Raw genomic sequence first — 18,559 nt, forward strand, 5'->3', positions numbered from 1 at the left:
TTTGTGTTGTATGCGCTTGGTTTCAAGCTTCTAAGACCTTCCAATTTCAAGCTATGAAGGAAAAGTGAAGACACGTTTACTTTTCATATTTCATGACAGTTGGCTGAGACGGCCAAAACACGCGCTCGTGGAAACTTTTTTCAAAATCCACTTTGGGCTTGTAAGATGTTGTAAAGTGACTTTCTGTCACAATGCACTACATGCACCTCAACACCCAACTTCATGAACACCACATCAGAGTGAATGATGCGACTGAACCGCGTGCGCTGGAGCCACCAGTGAGCGGCCAGTAGCTCATTGAGGCCCTTTGTGTTGTATGCGCTTGGTTTCAAGCTTCTAAGACCTTCCAATTTCAAGCTATGAAGGAAAAGTGAAGACACGTTTACTTTTCATATTTCATGACAGTTGGCTGAGACGGCCAAAACATGCGCTCGTGGAAACTTTTTTCAAAATCCACTTTCGGCTTGTAAGATGTTGTAAAGTGACTTTCTGTCACAATGCACTACATGCACCTCAACACCCAACTTCATGAACACCACATCAGAGTGAATGATGCGACTGAACCGCGTGCGCTGGAGCAACCAGTGAGCGGCCAGTAGCTCATTGAGGCCCTTTGTGTTGTATGCGCTTGGTTTCAAGCTTCTAAGACCTTCCAATTTCAAGCTATGAAGGAAAAGTGAAGACACGTTTACTTTTCATATTTCATGACAGTTGGCTGAGACGGCCAAAACATGCGCTCGTGGAAACTTTTTTCAAAATCCACTTTGGGCTTGTAAGATGTTGTAAAGTGACTTTCTGTCACAATGCAGTACATGCACCTCAACACCCAACTTCATGAACACCACATCAGAGTGAATGATGCGACTGAACCGCGTGCGCTGGAGCCACCAGTGAGCGGCCAGTAGCTCATTGAGGCCCTTTGTGTTGTATGCGCTTGGTTTCAAGCTTCTAAGACCTTCCAATTTCAAGCTATGAAGGAAAAGTGAAGACACGTTTACTTTTCATATTTCATGACAGTTGGCTGAGACGGCCAAAACATGCGCTCGTGGAAACTTTTTTCAAAATCCACTTTGGGATTGTAAGATGTTGTAAAGTGACTTTCTGTCACAATGCAGTACATGCACCTCAACACCCAACTTCATGAACACCACATCAGAGTGAATGATGCGACTGAACCGCGTGCGCTGGAGCCACCAGTGAGCGGCCAGTAGCTCATTGAGGCCCTTTGTGTTGTATGCGCTTGGTTTCAAGCTTCTAAGACCTTCCAATTTCAAGCTATGAAGGAAAAGTGAAGACACGTTTACTTTTCATATTTCATGACAGTTGGCTGAGACGGCCAAAACATGCGCTCGTGGAAACTTTTTTCAAAATCCACTTTGGGCTTGTAAGATGTTGTAAAGTGACTTTCTGTCACAATGCACTACATGCACCTCAACACCCAACTTCATGAACACCACATCAGAGTGAATGATGCGACTGAACCGCGTGCGCTGGAGCCACCAGTGAGCGGCCAGTAGCTCATTGAGGCCCTTTGTGTTGTATGCGCTTGGTTTCAAGCTTCTAAGACCTTCCAATTTCAAGCTATGAAGGAAAAGTGAAGACACGTTTACTTTTCATATTTCATGACAGTTGGCTGAGACGGCCAAAACATGCGCTCGTGGAAACTTTTTTCAAAATCCACTTTGGGCTTGTAAGATGTTGTAAAGTGACTTTCTGTCACAATGCAGTACATGCACCTCAACACCCAACTTCATGAACACCACATCAGAGTGAATGATGCGACTGAACCGCGTGCGCTGGAGCCACCAGTGAGCGGCCAGTAGCTCATTGAGGCCCTTTGTGTTGTATGCGCTTGGTTTCAAGCTTCTAAGACCTTCCAATTTCAAGCTATGAAGGAAAAGTGAAGACACGTTTACTTTTCATATTTCATGACAGTTGGCTGAGACGGCCAAAACATGCGCTCGTGGAAACTTTTTTCAAAATCCACTTTGGGCTTGTAAGATGTTGTAAAGTGACTTTCTGTCACAATGCAGTACATGCACCTCAACACCCAACTTCATGAACACCACATCAGAGTGAATGATGCGACTGAACCGCGTGCACTGGAGCCACCAGTGAGCGGCCAGTAGCTCATTGAGGCCCTTTGTGTTGTATGCGCTTGGTTTCAAGCTTCTAAGACCTTCCAATTTCAAGCTATGAAGGAAAAGTGAAGACACGTTTACTTTTCATATTTCATGACAGTTGGCTGAGACGGCCAAAACATGCGCTCGTGGAAACTTTTTTCAAAATCCACTTTGGGCTTGTAAGATGTTGTAAAGTGACTTTCTGTCACAATGCAGTACATGCACCTCAACACCCAACTTCATGAACACCACATCAGAGTGAATGATGCGACTGAACCGCGTGCGCTGGAGCCACCAGTGAGCGGCCAGTAGCTCATTGAGGCCCTTTGTGTTGTATGCGCTTGGTTTCAAGCTTCTAAGACCTTCCAATTTCAAGCTATGAAGGAAAAGTGAAGACACGTTTACTTTTCATATTTCATGACAGTTGGCTGAGACGGCCAAAACACGCGCTCGTGGAAACTTTTTTCAAAATCCACTTTGGGCTTGTAAGATGTTGTAAAGTGACTTTCTGTCACAATGCACTACATGCACCTCAACACCCAACTTCATGAACACCACATCAGAGTGAATGATGCGACTGAACCGCGTGCGCTGGAGCCACCAGTGAGCGGCCAGTAGCTCATTGAGGCCCTTTGTGTTGTATGCGCTTGGTTTCAAGCTTCTAAGACCTTCCAATTTCAAGCTATGAAGGAAAAGTGAAGACACGTTTACTTTTCATATTTCATGACAGTTGGCTGAGACGGCCAAAACATGCGCTCGTGGAAACTTTTTTCAAAATCCACTTTCGGCTTGTAAGATGTTGTAAAGTGACTTTCTGTCACAATGCAGTACATGCACCTCAACACCCAACTTCATGAACACCACATCAGAGTGAATGATGCGACTGAACCGCGTGCGCTGGAGCAACCAGTGAGCGGCCAGTAGCTCATTGAGGCCCTTTGTGTTGTATGCGCTTGGTTTCAAGCTTCTAAGACCTTCCAATTTCAAGCTATGAAGGAAAAGTGAAGACACGTTTACTTTTCATATTTCATGACAGTTGGCTGAGACGGCCAAAACATGCGCTCGTGGAAACTTTTTTCAAAATCCACTTTGGGCTTGTAAGATGTTGTAAAGTGACTTTCTGTCACAATGCAGTACATGCACCTCAACACCCAACTTCATGAACACCACATCAGAGTGAATGATGCGACTTAACCGCGTGCGCTGGAGCCACCAGTGAGCGGCCAGTAGCTCATTGAGGCCCTTTGTGTTGTATGCGCTTGGTTTCAAGCTTCTAAGACCTTCCAATTTCAAGCTATGAAGGAAAAGTGAAGACACGTTTACTTTTCATATTTCATGACAGTTGGCTGAGACGGCCAAAACATGCGCTCGTGGAAACTTTTTTCAAAATCCACTTTGGGCTTGTAAGATGTTGTAAAGTGACTTTCTGTCACAATGCAGTACATGCACCTCAACACCCAACTTCATGAACACCACATCAGAGTGAATGATGCGACTGAACCGCGTGCGCTGGAGCCACCAGTGAGCGGCCAGTAGCTCATTGAGGCCCTTTGTGTTGTATGCGCTTGGTTTCAAGCTTCTAAGACCTTCCAATTTCAAGCTATGAAGGAAAAGTGAAGACACGTTTACTTTTCATATTTCATGACAGTTGGCTGAGACGGCCAAAACACGCGCTCGTGGAAACTTTTTTCAAAATCCACTTTGGGCTTGTAAGATGTTGTAAAGTGACTTTCTGTCACAATGCACTACATGCACCTCAACACCCAACTTCATGAACACCACATCAGAGTGAATGATGCGACTGAACCGCGTGCGCTGGAGCCACCAGTGAGCGGCCAGTAGCTCATTGAGGCCCTTTGTGTTGTATGCGCTTGGTTTCAAGCTTCTAAGACCTTCCAATTTCAAGCTATGAAGGAAAAGTGAAGACACGTTTACTTTTCATATTTCATGACAGTTGGCTGAGACGGCCAAAACATGCGCTCGTGGAAACTTTTTTCAAAATCCACTTTCGGCTTGTAAGATGTTGTAAAGTGACTTTCTGTCACAATGCACTACATGCACCTCAACACCCAACTTCATGAACACCACATCAGAGTGAATGATGCGACTGAACCGCGTGCGCTGGAGCAACCAGTGAGCGGCCAGTAGCTCATTGAGGCCCTTTGTGTTGTATGCGCTTGGTTTCAAGCTTCTAAGACCTTCCAATTTCAAGCTATGAAGGAAAAGTGAAGACACGTTTACTTTTCATATTTCATGACAGTTGGCTGAGACGGCCAAAACATGCGCTCGTGGAAACTTTTTTCAAAATCCACTTTGGGCTTGTAAGATGTTGTAAAGTGACTTTCTGTCACAATGCAGTACATGCACCTCAACACCCAACTTCATGAACACCACATCAGAGTGAATGATGCGACTGAACCGCGTGCGCTGGAGCCACCAGTGAGCGGCCAGTAGCTCATTGAGGCCCTTTGTGTTGTATGCGCTTGGTTTCAAGCTTCTAAGACCTTCCAATTTCAAGCTATGAAGGAAAAGTGAAGACACGTTTACTTTTCATATTTCATGACAGTTGGCTGAGACGGCCAAAACATGCGCTCGTGGAAACTTTTTTCAAAATCCACTTTGGGCTTGTAAGATGTTGTAAAGTGACTTTCTGTCACAATGCAGTACATGCACCTCAACACCCAACTTCATGAACACCACATCAGAGTGAATGATGCGACTGAACCGCGTGCGCTGGAGCCACCAGTGAGCGGCCAGTAGCTCATTGAGGCCCTTTGTGTTGTATGCGCTTGGTTTCAAGCTTCTAAGACCTTCCAATTTCAAGCTATGAAGGAAAAGTGAAGACACGTTTACTTTTCATATTTCATGACAGTTGGCTGAGACGGCCAAAACATGCGCTCGTGGAAACTTTTTTCAAAATCCACTTTGGGCTTGTAAGATGTTGTAAAGTGACTTTCTGTCACAATGCAGTACATGCACCTCAACACCCAACTTCATGAACACCACATCAGAGTGAATGATGCGACTTAACCGCGTGCGCTGGAGCCACCAGTGAGCGGCCAGTAGCTCATTGAGGCCCTTTGTGTTGTATGCGCTTGGTTTCAAGCTTCTAAGACCTTCCAATTTCAAGCTATGAAGGAAAAGTGAAGACACGTTTACTTTTCATATTTCATGACAGTTGGCTGAGACGGCCAAAACATGCGCTCGTGGAAACTTTTTTCAAAATCCACTTTGGGCTTGTAAGATGTTGTAAAGTGACTTTCTGTCACAATGCACTACATGCACCTCAACACCCAACTTCATGAACACCACATCAGAGTGAATGATGCGACTGAACCGCGTGCGCTGGAGCCACCAGTGAGCGGCCAGTAGCTCATTGAGGCCCTTTGTGTTGTATGCGCTTGGTTTCAAGCTTCTAAGACCTTCCAATTTCAAGCTATGAAGGAAAAGTGAAGACACGTTTACTTTTCATATTTCATGACAGTTGGCTGAGACGGCCAAAACATGCGCTCGTGGAAACTTTTTTCAAAATCCACTTTGGGCTTGTAAGATGTTGTAAAGTGACTTTCTGTCACAATGCAGTACATGCACCTCAACACCCAACTTCATGAACACCACATCAGAGTGAATGATGCGACTGAACCGCGTGCGCTGGAGCCACCAGTGAGCGGCCAGTAGCTCATTGAGGCCCTTTGTGTTGTATGCGCTTGGTTTCAAGCTTCTAAGACCTTCCAATTTCAAGCTATGAAGGAAAAGTGAAGACACGTTTACTTTTCATATTTCATGACAGTTGGCTGAGACGGCCAAAACATGCGCTCGTGGAAACTTTTTTCAAAATCCACTTTGGGCTTGTAAGATGTTGTAAAGTGACTTTCTGTCACAATGCAGTACATGCACCTCAACACCCAACTTCATGAACACCACATCAGAGTGAATGATGCGACTGAACCGCGTGCGCTGGAGCCACCAGTGAGCGGCCAGTAGCTCATTGAGGCCCTTTGTGTTGTATGCGCTTGGTTTCAAGCTTCTAAGACCTTCCAATTTCAAGCTATGAAGGAAAAGTGAAGACACGTTTACTTTTCATATTTCATGACAGTTGGCTGAGACGGCCAAAACACGCGCTCGTGGAAACTTTTTTCAAAATCCACTTTGGGCTTGTAAGATGTTGTAAAGTGACTTTCTGTCACAATGCACTACATGCACCTCAACACCCAACTTCATGAACACCACATCAGAGTGAATGATGCGACTGAACCGCGTGCGCTGGAGCCACCAGTGAGCGGCCAGTAGCTCATTGAGGCCCTTTGTGTTGTATGCGCTTGGTTTCAAGCTTCTAAGACCTTCCAATTTCAAGCTATGAAGGAAAAGTGAAGACACGTTTACTTTTCATATTTCATGACAGTTGGCTGAGACGGCCAAAACATGCGCTCGTGGAAACTTTTTTCAAAATCCACTTTCGGCTTGTAAGATGTTGTAAAGTGACTTTCTGTCACAATGCACTACATGCACCTCAACACCCAACTTCATGAACACCACATCAGAGTGAATGATGCGACTGAACCGCGTGCGCTGGAGCAACCAGTGAGCGGCCAGTAGCTCATTGAGGCCCTTTGTGTTGTATGCGCTTGGTTTCAAGCTTCTAAGACCTTCCAATTTCAAGCTATGAAGGAAAAGTGAAGACACGTTTACTTTTCATATTTCATGACAGTTGGCTGAGACGGCCAAAACATGCGCTCGTGGAAACTTTTTTCAAAATCCACTTTGGGCTTGTAAGATGTTGTAAAGTGACTTTCTGTCACAATGCAGTACATGCACCTCAACACCCAACTTCATGAACACCACATCAGAGTGAATGATGCGACTGAACCGCGTGCGCTGGAGCCACCAGTGAGCGGCCAGTAGCTCATTGAGGCCCTTTGTGTTGTATGCGCTTGGTTTCAAGCTTCTAAGACCTTCCAATTTCAAGCTATGAAGGAAAAGTGAAGACACGTTTACTTTTCATATTTCATGACAGTTGGCTGAGACGGCCAAAACACGCGCTCGTGGAAACTTTTTTCAAAATCCACTTTGGGCTTGTAAGATGTTGTAAAGTGACTTTCTGTCACAATGCACTACATGCACCTCAACACCCAACTTCATGAACACCACATCAGAGTGAATGATGCGACTGAACCGCGTGCGCTGGAGCCACCAGTGAGCGGCCAGTAGCTCATTGAGGCCCTTTGTGTTGTATGCGCTTGGTTTCAAGCTTCTAAGACCTTCCAATTTCAAGCTATGAAGGAAAAGTGAAGACACGTTTACTTTTCATATTTCATGACAGTTGGCTGAGACGGCCAAAACATGCGCTCGTGGAAACTTTTTTCAAAATCCACTTTCGGCTTGTAAGATGTTGTAAAGTGACTTTCTGTCACAATGCACTACATGCACCTCAACACCCAACTTCATGAACACCACATCAGAGTGAATGATGCGACTGAACCGCGTGCGCTGGAGCAACCAGTGAGCGGCCAGTAGCTCATTGAGGCCCTTTGTGTTGTATGCGCTTGGTTTCAAGCTTCTAAGACCTTCCAATTTCAAGCTATGAAGGAAAAGTGAAGACACGTTTACTTTTCATATTTCATGACAGTTGGCTGAGACGGCCAAAACATGCGCTCGTGGAAACTTTTTTCAAAATCCACTTTGGGCTTGTAAGATGTTGTAAAGTGACTTTCTGTCACAATGCAGTACATGCACCTCAACACCCAACTTCATGAACACCACATCAGAGTGAATGATGCGACTGAACCGCGTGCGCTGGAGCCACCAGTGAGCGGCCAGTAGCTCATTGAGGCCCTTTGTGTTGTATGCGCTTGGTTTCAAGCTTCTAAGACCTTCCAATTTCAAGCTATGAAGGAAAAGTGAAGACACGTTTACTTTTCATATTTCATGACAGTTGGCTGAGACGGCCAAAACATGCGCTCGTGGAAACTTTTTTCAAAATCCACTTTGGGATTGTAAGATGTTGTAAAGTGACTTTCTGTCACAATGCAGTACATGCACCTCAACACCCAACTTCATGAACACCACATCAGAGTGAATGATGCGACTTAACCGCGTGCGCTGGAGCCACCAGTGAGCGGCCAGTAGCTCATTGAGGCCCTTTGTGTTGTATGCGCTTGGTTTCAAGCTTCTAAGACCTTCCAATTTCAAGCTATGAAGGAAAAGTGAAGACACGTTTACTTTTCATATTTCATGACAGTTGGCTGAGACGGCCAAAACATGCGCTCGTGGAAACTTTTTTCAAAATCCACTTTGGGCTTGTAAGATGTTGTAAAGTGACTTTCTGTCACAATGCACTACATGCACCTCAACACCCAACTTCATGAACACCACATCAGAGTGAATGATGCGACTGAACCGCGTGCGCTGGAGCCACCAGTGAGCGGCCAGTAGCTCATTGAGGCCCTTTGTGTTGTATGCGCTTGGTTTCAAGCTTCTAAGACCTTCCAATTTCAAGCTATGAAGGAAAAGTGAAGACACGTTTACTTTTCATATTTCATGACAGTTGGCTGAGACGGCCAAAACATGCGCTCGTGGAAACTTTTTTCAAAATCCACTTTGGGCTTGTAAGATGTTGTAAAGTGACTTTCTGTCACAATGCAGTACATGCACCTCAACACCCAACTTCATGAACACCACATCAGAGTGAATGATGCGACTGAACCGCGTGCGCTGGAGCCACCAGTGAGCGGCCAGTAGCTCATTGAGGCCCTTTGTGTTGTATGCGCTTGGTTTCAAGCTTCTAAGACCTTCCAATTTCAAGCTATGAAGGAAAAGTGAAGACACGTTTACTTTTCATATTTCATGACAGTTGGCTGAGACGGCCAAAACATGCGCTCGTGGAAACTTTTTTCAAAATCCACTTTGGGCTTGTAAGATGTTGTAAAGTGACTTTCTGTCACAATGCAGTACATGCACCTCAACACCCAACTTCATGAACACCACATCAGAGTGAATGATGCGACTGAACCGCGTGCGCTGGAGCCACCAGTGAGCGGCCAGTAGCTCATTGAGGCCCTTTGTGTTGTATGCGCTTGGTTTCAAGCTTCTAAGACCTTCCAATTTCAAGCTATGAAGGAAAAGTGAAGACACGTTTACTTTTCATATTTCATGACAGTTGGCTGAGACGGCCAAAACACGCGCTCGTGGAAACTTTTTTCAAAATCCACTTTGGGCTTGTAAGATGTTGTAAAGTGACTTTCTGTCACAATGCACTACATGCACCTCAACACCCAACTTCATGAACACCACATCAGAGTGAATGATGCGACTGAACCGCGTGCGCTGGAGCCACCAGTGAGCGGCCAGTAGCTCATTGAGGCCCTTTGTGTTGTATGCGCTTGGTTTCAAGCTTCTAAGACCTTCCAATTTCAAGCTATGAAGGAAAAGTGAAGACACGTTTACTTTTCATATTTCATGACAGTTGGCTGAGACGGCCAAAACATGCGCTCGTGGAAACTTTTTTCAAAATCCACTTTCGGCTTGTAAGATGTTGTAAAGTGACTTTCTGTCACAATGCACTACATGCACCTCAACACCCAACTTCATGAACACCACATCAGAGTGAATGATGCGACTGAACCGCGTGCGCTGGAGCAACCAGTGAGCGGCCAGTAGCTCATTGAGGCCCTTTGTGTTGTATGCGCTTGGTTTCAAGCTTCTAAGACCTTCCAATTTCAAGCTATGAAGGAAAAGTGAAGACACGTTTACTTTTCATATTTCATGACAGTTGGCTGAGACGGCCAAAACATGCGCTCGTGGAAACTTTTTTCAAAATCCACTTTGGGCTTGTAAGATGTTGTAAAGTGACTTTCTGTCACAATGCAGTACATGCACCTCAACACCCAACTTCATGAACACCACATCAGAGTGAATGATGCGACTGAACCGCGTGCGCTGGAGCCACCAGTGAGCGGCCAGTAGCTCATTGAGGCCCTTTGTGTTGTATGCGCTTGGTTTCAAGCTTCTAAGACCTTCCAATTTCAAGCTATGAAGGAAAAGTGAAGACACGTTTACTTTTCATATTTCATGACAGTTGGCTGAGACGGCCAAAACACGCGCTCGTGGAAACTTTTTTCAAAATCCACTTTGGGCTTGTAAGATGTTGTAAAGTGACTTTCTGTCACAATGCACTACATGCACCTCAACACCCAACTTCATGAACACCACATCAGAGTGAATGATGCGACTGAACCGCGTGCGCTGGAGCCACCAGTGAGCGGCCAGTAGCTCATTGAGGCCCTTTGTGTTGTATGCGCTTGGTTTCAAGCTTCTAAGACCTTCCAATTTCAAGCTATGAAGGAAAAGTGAAGACACGTTTACTTTTCATATTTCATGACAGTTGGCTGAGACGGCCAAAACATGCGCTCGTGGAAACTTTTTTCAAAATCCACTTTCGGCTTGTAAGATGTTGTAAAGTGACTTTCTGTCACAATGCACTACATGCACCTCAACACCCAACTTCATGAACACCACATCAGAGTGAATGATGCGACTGAACCGCGTGCGCTGGAGCAACCAGTGAGCGGCCAGTAGCTCATTGAGGCCCTTTGTGTTGTATGCGCTTGGTTTCAAGCTTCTAAGACCTTCCAATTTCAAGCTATGAAGGAAAAGTGAAGACACGTTTACTTTTCATATTTCATGACAGTTGGCTGAGACGGCCAAAACATGCGCTCGTGGAAACTTTTTTCAAAATCCACTTTGGGCTTGTAAGATGTTGTAAAGTGACTTTCTGTCACAATGCAGTACATGCACCTCAACACCCAACTTCATGAACACCACATCAGAGTGAATGATGCGACTGAACCGCGTGCGCTGGAGCCACCAGTGAGCGGCCAGTAGCTCATTGAGGCCCTTTGTGTTGTATGCGCTTGGTTTCAAGCTTCTAAGACCTTCCAATTTCAAGCTATGAAGGAAAAGTGAAGACACGTTTACTTTTCATATTTCATGACAGTTGGCTGAGACGGCCAAAACATGCGCTCGTGGAAACTTTTTTCAAAATCCACTTTGGGATTGTAAGATGTTGTAAAGTGACTTTCTGTCACAATGCAGTACATGCACCTCAACACCCAACTTCATGAACACCACATCAGAGTGAATGATGCGACTGAACCGCGTGCGCTGGAGCCACCAGTGAGCGGCCAGTAGCTCATTGAGGCCCTTTGTGTTGTATGCGCTTGGTTTCAAGCTTCTAAGACCTTCCAATTTCAAGCTATGAAGGAAAAGTGAAGACACGTTTACTTTTCATATTTCATGACAGTTGGCTGAGACGGCCAAAACATGCGCTCGTGGAAACTTTTTTCAAAATCCACTTTGGGCTTGTAAGATGTTGTAAAGTGACTTTCTGTCACAATGCACTACATGCACCTCAACACCCAACTTCATGAACACCACATCAGAGTGAATGATGCGACTGAACCGCGTGCGCTGGAGCCACCAGTGAGCGGCCAGTAGCTCATTGAGGCCCTTTGTGTTGTATGCGCTTGGTTTCAAGCTTCTAAGACCTTCCAATTTCAAGCTATGAAGGAAAAGTGAAGACACGTTTACTTTTCATATTTCATGACAGTTGGCTGAGACGGCCAAAACATGCGCTCGTGGAAACTTTTTTCAAAATCCACTTTGGGCTTGTAAGATGTTGTAAAGTGACTTTCTGTCACAATGCAGTACATGCACCTCAACACCCAACTTCATGAACACCACATCAGAGTGAATGATGCGACTGAACCGCGTGCGCTGGAGCCACCAGTGAGCGGCCAGTAGCTCATTGAGGCCCTTTGTGTTGTATGCGCTTGGTTTCAAGCTTCTAAGACCTTCCAATTTCAAGCTATGAAGGAAAAGTGAAGACACGTTTACTTTTCATATTTCATGACAGTTGGCTGAGACGGCCAAAACATGCGCTCGTGGAAACTTTTTTCAAAATCCACTTTGGGCTTGTAAGATGTTGTAAAGTGACTTTCTGTCACAATGCAGTACATGCACCTCAACACCCAACTTCATGAACACCACATCAGAGTGAATGATGCGACTGAACCGCGTGCACTGGAGCCACCAGTGAGCGGCCAGTAGCTCATTGAGGCCCTTTGTGTTGTATGCGCTTGGTTTCAAGCTTCTAAGACCTTCCAATTTCAAGCTATGAAGGAAAAGTGAAGACACGTTTACTTTTCATATTTCATGACAGTTGGCTGAGACGGCCAAAACATGCGCTCGTGGAAACTTTTTTCAAAATCCACTTTGGGCTTGTAAGATGTTGTAAAGTGACTTTCTGTCACAATGCAGTACATGCACCTCAACACCCAACTTCATGAACACCACATCAGAGTGAATGATGCGACTGAACCGCGTGCGCTGGAGCCACCAGTGAGCGGCCAGTAGCTCATTGAGGCCCTTTGTGTTGTATGCGCTTGGTTTCAAGCTTCTAAGACCTTCCAATTTCAAGCTATGAAGGAAAAGTGAAGACACGTTTACTTTTCATATTTCATGACAGTTGGCTGAGACGGCCAAAACACGCGCTCGTGGAAACTTTTTTCAAAATCCACTTTGGGCTTGTAAGATGTTGTAAAGTGACTTTCTGTCACAATGCACTACATGCACCTCAACACCCAACTTCATGAACACCACATCAGAGTGAATGATGCGACTGAACCGCGTGCGCTGGAGCCACCAGTGAGCGGCCAGTAGCTCATTGAGGCCCTTTGTGTTGTATGCGCTTGGTTTCAAGCTTCTAAGACCTTCCAATTTCAAGCTATGAAGGAAAAGTGAAGACACGTTTACTTTTCATATTTCATGACAGTTGGCTGAGACGGCCAAAACATGCGCTCGTGGAAACTTTTTTCAAAATCCACTTTCGGCTTGTAAGATGTTGTAAAGTGACTTTCTGTCACAATGCAGTACATGCACCTCAACACCCAACTTCATGAACACCACATCAGAGTGAATGATGCGACTGAACCGCGTGCGCTGGAGCAACCAGTGAGCGGCCAGTAGCTCATTGAGGCCCTTTGTGTTGTATGCGCTTGGTTTCAAGCTTCTAAGACCTTCCAATTTCAAGCTATGAAGGAAAAGTGAAGACACGTTTACTTTTCATATTTCATGACAGTTGGCTGAGACGGCCAAAACATGCGCTCGTGGAAACTTTTTTCAAAATCCACTTTGGGCTTGTAAGATGTTGTAAAGTGACTTTCTGTCACAATGCAGTACATGCACCTCAACACCCAACTTCATGAACACCACATCAGAGTGAATGATGCGACTTAACCGCGTGCGCTGGAGCCACCAGTGAGCGGCCAGTAGCTCATTGAGGCCCTTTGTGTTGTATGCGCTTGGTTTCAAGCTTCTAAGACCTTCCAATTTCAAGCTATGAAGGAAAAGTGAAGACACGTTTACTTTTCATATTTCATGACAGTTGGCTGAGACGGCCAAAACATGCGCTCGTGGAAACTTTTTTCAAAATCCACTTTGGGCTTGTAAGATGTTGTAAAGTGACTTTCTGTCACAATGCAGTACATGCACCTCAACACCCAACTTCATGAACACCACATCAGAGTGAATGATGCGACTGAACCGCGTGCGCTGGAGCCACCAGTGAGCGGCCAGTAGCTCATTGAGGCCCTTTGTGTTGTATGCGCTTGGTTTCAAGCTTCTAAGACCTTCCAATTTCAAGCTATGAAGGAAAAGTGAAGACACGTTTACTTTTCATATTTCATGACAGTTGGCTGAGACGGCCAAAACACGCGCTCGTGGAAACTTTTTTCAAAATCCACTTTGGGCTTGTAAGATGTTGTAAAGTGACTTTCTGTCACAATGCACTACATGCACCTCAACACCCAACTTCATGAACACCACATCAGAGTGAATGATGCGACTGAACCGCGTGCGCTGGAGCCACCAGTGAGCGGCCAGTAGCTCATTGAGGCCCTTTGTGTTGTATGCGCTTGGTTTCAAGCTTCTAAGACCTTCCAATTTCAAGCTATGAAGGAAAAGTGAAGACACGTTTACTTTTCATATTTCATGACAGTTGGCTGAGACGGCCAAAACATGCGCTCGTGGAAACTTTTTTCAAAATCCACTTTCGGCTTGTAAGATGTTGTAAAGTGACTTTCTGTCACAATGCACTACATGCACCTCAACACCCAACTTCATGAACACCACATCAGAGTGAATGATGCGACTGAACCGCGTGCGCTGGAGCAACCAGTGAGCGGCCAGTAGCTCATTGAGGCCCTTTGTGTTGTATGCGCTTGGTTTCAAGCTTCTAAGACCTTCCAATTTCAAGCTATGAAGGAAAAGTGAAGACACGTTTACTTTTCATATTTCATGACAGTTGGCTGAGACGGCCAAAACATGCGCTCGTGGAAACTTTTTTCAAAATCCACTTTGGGCTTGTAAGATGTTGTAAAGTGACTTTCTGTCACAATGCAGTACATGCACCTCAACACCCAACTTCATGAACACCACATCAGAGTGAATGATGCGACTGAACCGCGTGCGCTGGAGCCACCAGTGAGCGGCCAGTAGCTCATTGAGGCCCTTTGTGTTGTATGCGCTTGGTTTCAAGCTTCTAAGACCTTCCAATTTCAAGCTATGAAGGAAAAGTGAAGACACGTTTACTTTTCATATTTCATGACAGTTGGCTGAGACGGCCAAAACATGCGCTCGTGGAAACTTTTTTCAAAATCCACTTTGGGCTTGTAAGATGTTGTAAAGTGACTTTCTGTCACAATGCAGTACATGCACCTCAACACCCAACTTCATGAACACCACATCAGAGTGAATGATGCGACTGAACCGCGTGCGCTGGAGCCACCAGTGAGCGGCCAGTAGCTCATTGAGGCCCTTTGTGTTGTATGCGCTTGGTTTCAAGCTTCTAAGACCTTCCAATTTCAAGCTATGAAGGAAAAGTGAAGACACGTTTACTTTTCATATTTCATGACAGTTGGCTGAGACGGCCAAAACATGCGCTCGTGGAAACTTTTTTCAAAATCCACTTTGGGCTTGTAAGATGTTGTAAAGTGACTTTCTGTCACAATGCAGTACATGCACCTCAACACCCAACTTCATGAACACCACATCAGAGTGAATGATGCGACTTAACCGCGTGCGCTGGAGCCACCAGTGAGCGGCCAGTAGCTCATTGAGGCCCTTTGTGTTGTATGCGCTTGGTTTCAAGCTTCTAAGACCTTCCAATTTCAAGCTATGAAGGAAAAGTGAAGACACGTTTACTTTTCATATTTCATGACAGTTGGCTGAGACGGCCAAAACATGCGCTCGTGGAAACTTTTTTCAAAATCCACTTTGGGCTTGTAAGATGTTGTAAAGTGACTTTCTGTCACAATGCACTACATGCACCTCAACACCCAACTTCATGAACACCACATCAGAGTGAATGATGCGACTGAACCGCGTGCGCTGGAGCCACCAGTGAGCGGCCAGTAGCTCATTGAGGCCCTTTGTGTTGTATGCGCTTGGTTTCAAGCTTCTAAGACCTTCCAATTTCAAGCTATGAAGGAAAAGTGGACACGTTTACTTTTCATATTTCATGACAGTTGGCTGAGACGGCCAAAACATGCGCTCGTGGAAACTTTTTTCAAAATCCACTTTGGGCTTGTAAGATGTTGTAAAGTGACTTTCTGTCACAATGCAGTACATGCACCTCAACACCCAACTTCATGAACACCACATCAGAGTGAATGATGCGACTGAACCGCGTGCGCTGGAGCCACCAGTGAGCGGCCAGTAGCTCATTGAGGCCCTTTGTGTTGTATGCGCTTGGTTTCAAGCTTCTAAGACCTTCCAATTTCAAGCTATGAAGGAAAAGTGAAGACACGTTTACTTTTCATATTTCATGACAGTTGGCTGAGACGGCCAAAACATGCGCTCGTGGAAACTTTTTTCAAAATCCACTTTGGGCTTGTAAGATGTTGTAAAGTGACTTTCTGTCACAATGCAGTACATGCACCTCAACACCCAACTTCATGAACACCACATCAGAGTGAATGATGCGACTGAACCGCGTGCGCTGGAGCCACCAGTGAGCGGCCAGTAGCTCATTGAGGCCCTTTGTGTTGTATGCGCTTGGTTTCAAGCTTCTAAGACCTTCCAATTTCAAGCTATGAAGGAAAAGTGAAGACACGTTTACTTTTCATATTTCATGACAGTTGGCTGAGACGGCCAAAACACGCGCTCGTGGAAACTTTTTTCAAAATCCACTTTGGGCTTGTAAGATGTTGTAAAGTGACTTTCTGTCACAATGCACTACATGCACCTCAACACCCAACTTCATGAACACCACATCAGAGTGAATGATGCGACTGAACCGCGTGCGCTGGAGCCACCAGTGAGCGGCCAGTAGCTCATTGAGGCCCTTTGTGTTGTATGCGCTTGGTTTCAAGCTTCTAAGACCTTCCAATTTCAAGCTATGAAGGAAAAGTGAAGACACGTTTACTTTTCATATTTCATGACAGTTGGCTGAGACGGCCAAAACATGCGCTCGTGGAAACTTTTTTCAAAATCCACTTTCGGCTTGTAAGATGTTGTAAAGTGACTTTCTGTCACAATGCACTACATGCACCTCAACACCCAACTTCATGAACACCACATCAGAGTGAATGATGCGACTGAACCGCGTGCGCTGGAGCAACCAGTGAGCGGCCAGTAGCTCATTGAGGCCCTTTGTGTTGTATGCGCTTGGTTTCAAGCTTCTAAGACCTTCCAATTTCAAGCTATGAAGGAAAAGTGAAGACACGTTTACTTTTCATATTTCATGACAGTTGGCTGAGACGGCCAAAACATGCGCTCGTGGAAACTTTTTTCAAAATCCACTTTGGGCTTGTAAGATGTTGTAAAGTGACTTTCTGTCACAATGCAGTACATGCACCTCAACACCCAACTTCATGAACACCACATCAGAGTGAATGATGCGACTGAACCGCGTGCGCTGGAGCCACCAGTGAGCGGCCAGTAGCTCATTGAGGCCCTTTGTGTTGTATGCGCTTGGTTTCAAGCTTCTAAGACCTTCCAATTTCAAGCTATGAAGGAAAAGTGAAGACACGTTTACTTTTCATATTTCATGACAGTTGGCTGAGACGGCCAAAACATGCGCTCGTGGAAACTTTTTTCAAAATCCACTTTGGGCTTGTAAGATGTTGTAAAGTGACTTTCTGTCACAATGCAGTACATGCACCTCAACACCCAACTTCATGAACACCACATCAGAGTGAATGATGCGACTGAACCGCGTGCGCTGGAGCCACCAGTGAGCGGCCAGTAGCTCATTGAGGCCCTTTGTGTTGTATGCGCTTGGTTTCAAGCTTCTAAGACCTTCCAATTTCAAGCTATGAAGGAAAAGTGAAGACACGTTTACTTTTCATATTTCATGACAGTTGGCTGAGACGGCCAAAACATGCGCTCGTGGAAACTTTTTTCAAAATCCACTTTGGGCTTGTAAGATGTTGTAAAGTGACTTTCTGTCACAATGCAGTACATGCACCTCAACACCCAACTTCATGAACACCACATCAGAGTGAATGATGCGACTTAACCGCGTGCGCTGGAGCCACCAGTGAGCGGCCAGTAGCTCATTGAGGCCCTTTGTGTTGTATGCGCTTGGTTTCAAGCTTCTAAGACCTTCCAATTTCAAGCTATGAAGGAAAAGTGAAGACACGTTTACTTTTCATATTTCATGACAGTTGGCTGAGACGGCCAAAACATGCGCTCGTGGAAACTTTTTTCAAAATCCACTTTGGGCTTGTAAGATGTTGTAAAGTGACTTTCTGTCACAATGCACTACATGCACCTCAACACCCAACTTCATGAACACCACATCAGAGTGAATGATGCGACTGAACCGCGTGCGCTGGAGCCACCAGTGAGCGGCCAGTAGCTCATTGAGGCCCTTTGTGTTGTATGCGCTTGGTTTCAAGCTTCTAAGACCTTCCAATTTCAAGCTATGAAGGAAAAGTGAAGACACGTTTACTTTTCATATTTCATGACAGTTGGCTGAGACGGCCAAAACATGCGCTCGTGGAAACTTTTTTCAAAATCCACTTTGGGCTTGTAAGATGTTGTAAAGTGACTTTCTGTCACAATGCAGTACATGCACCTCAACACCCAACTTCATGAACACCACATCAGAGTGAATGATGCGACTGAACCGCGTGCGCTGGAGCCACCAGTGAGCGGCCAGTAGCTCATTGAGGCCCTTTGTGTTGTATGCGCTTGGTTTCAAGCTTCTAAGACCTTCCAATTTCAAGCTATGAAGGAAAAGTGAAGACACGTTTACTTTTCATATTTCATGACAGTTGGCTGAGACGGCCAAAACATGCGCTCGTGGAAACTTTTTTCAAAATCCACTTTGGGCTTGTAAGATGTTGTAAAGTGACTTTCTGTCACAATGCAGTACA

The sequence above is a fragment of the Sardina pilchardus genome, unplaced genomic scaffold (assembly GCF_963854185.1).
Source record: "Sardina pilchardus unplaced genomic scaffold, fSarPil1.1 HAP1_SCAFFOLD_98, whole genome shotgun sequence".
In the NCBI taxonomy this organism is placed as follows: Eukaryota; Metazoa; Chordata; class Actinopteri; order Clupeiformes; family Clupeidae; genus Sardina; species Sardina pilchardus.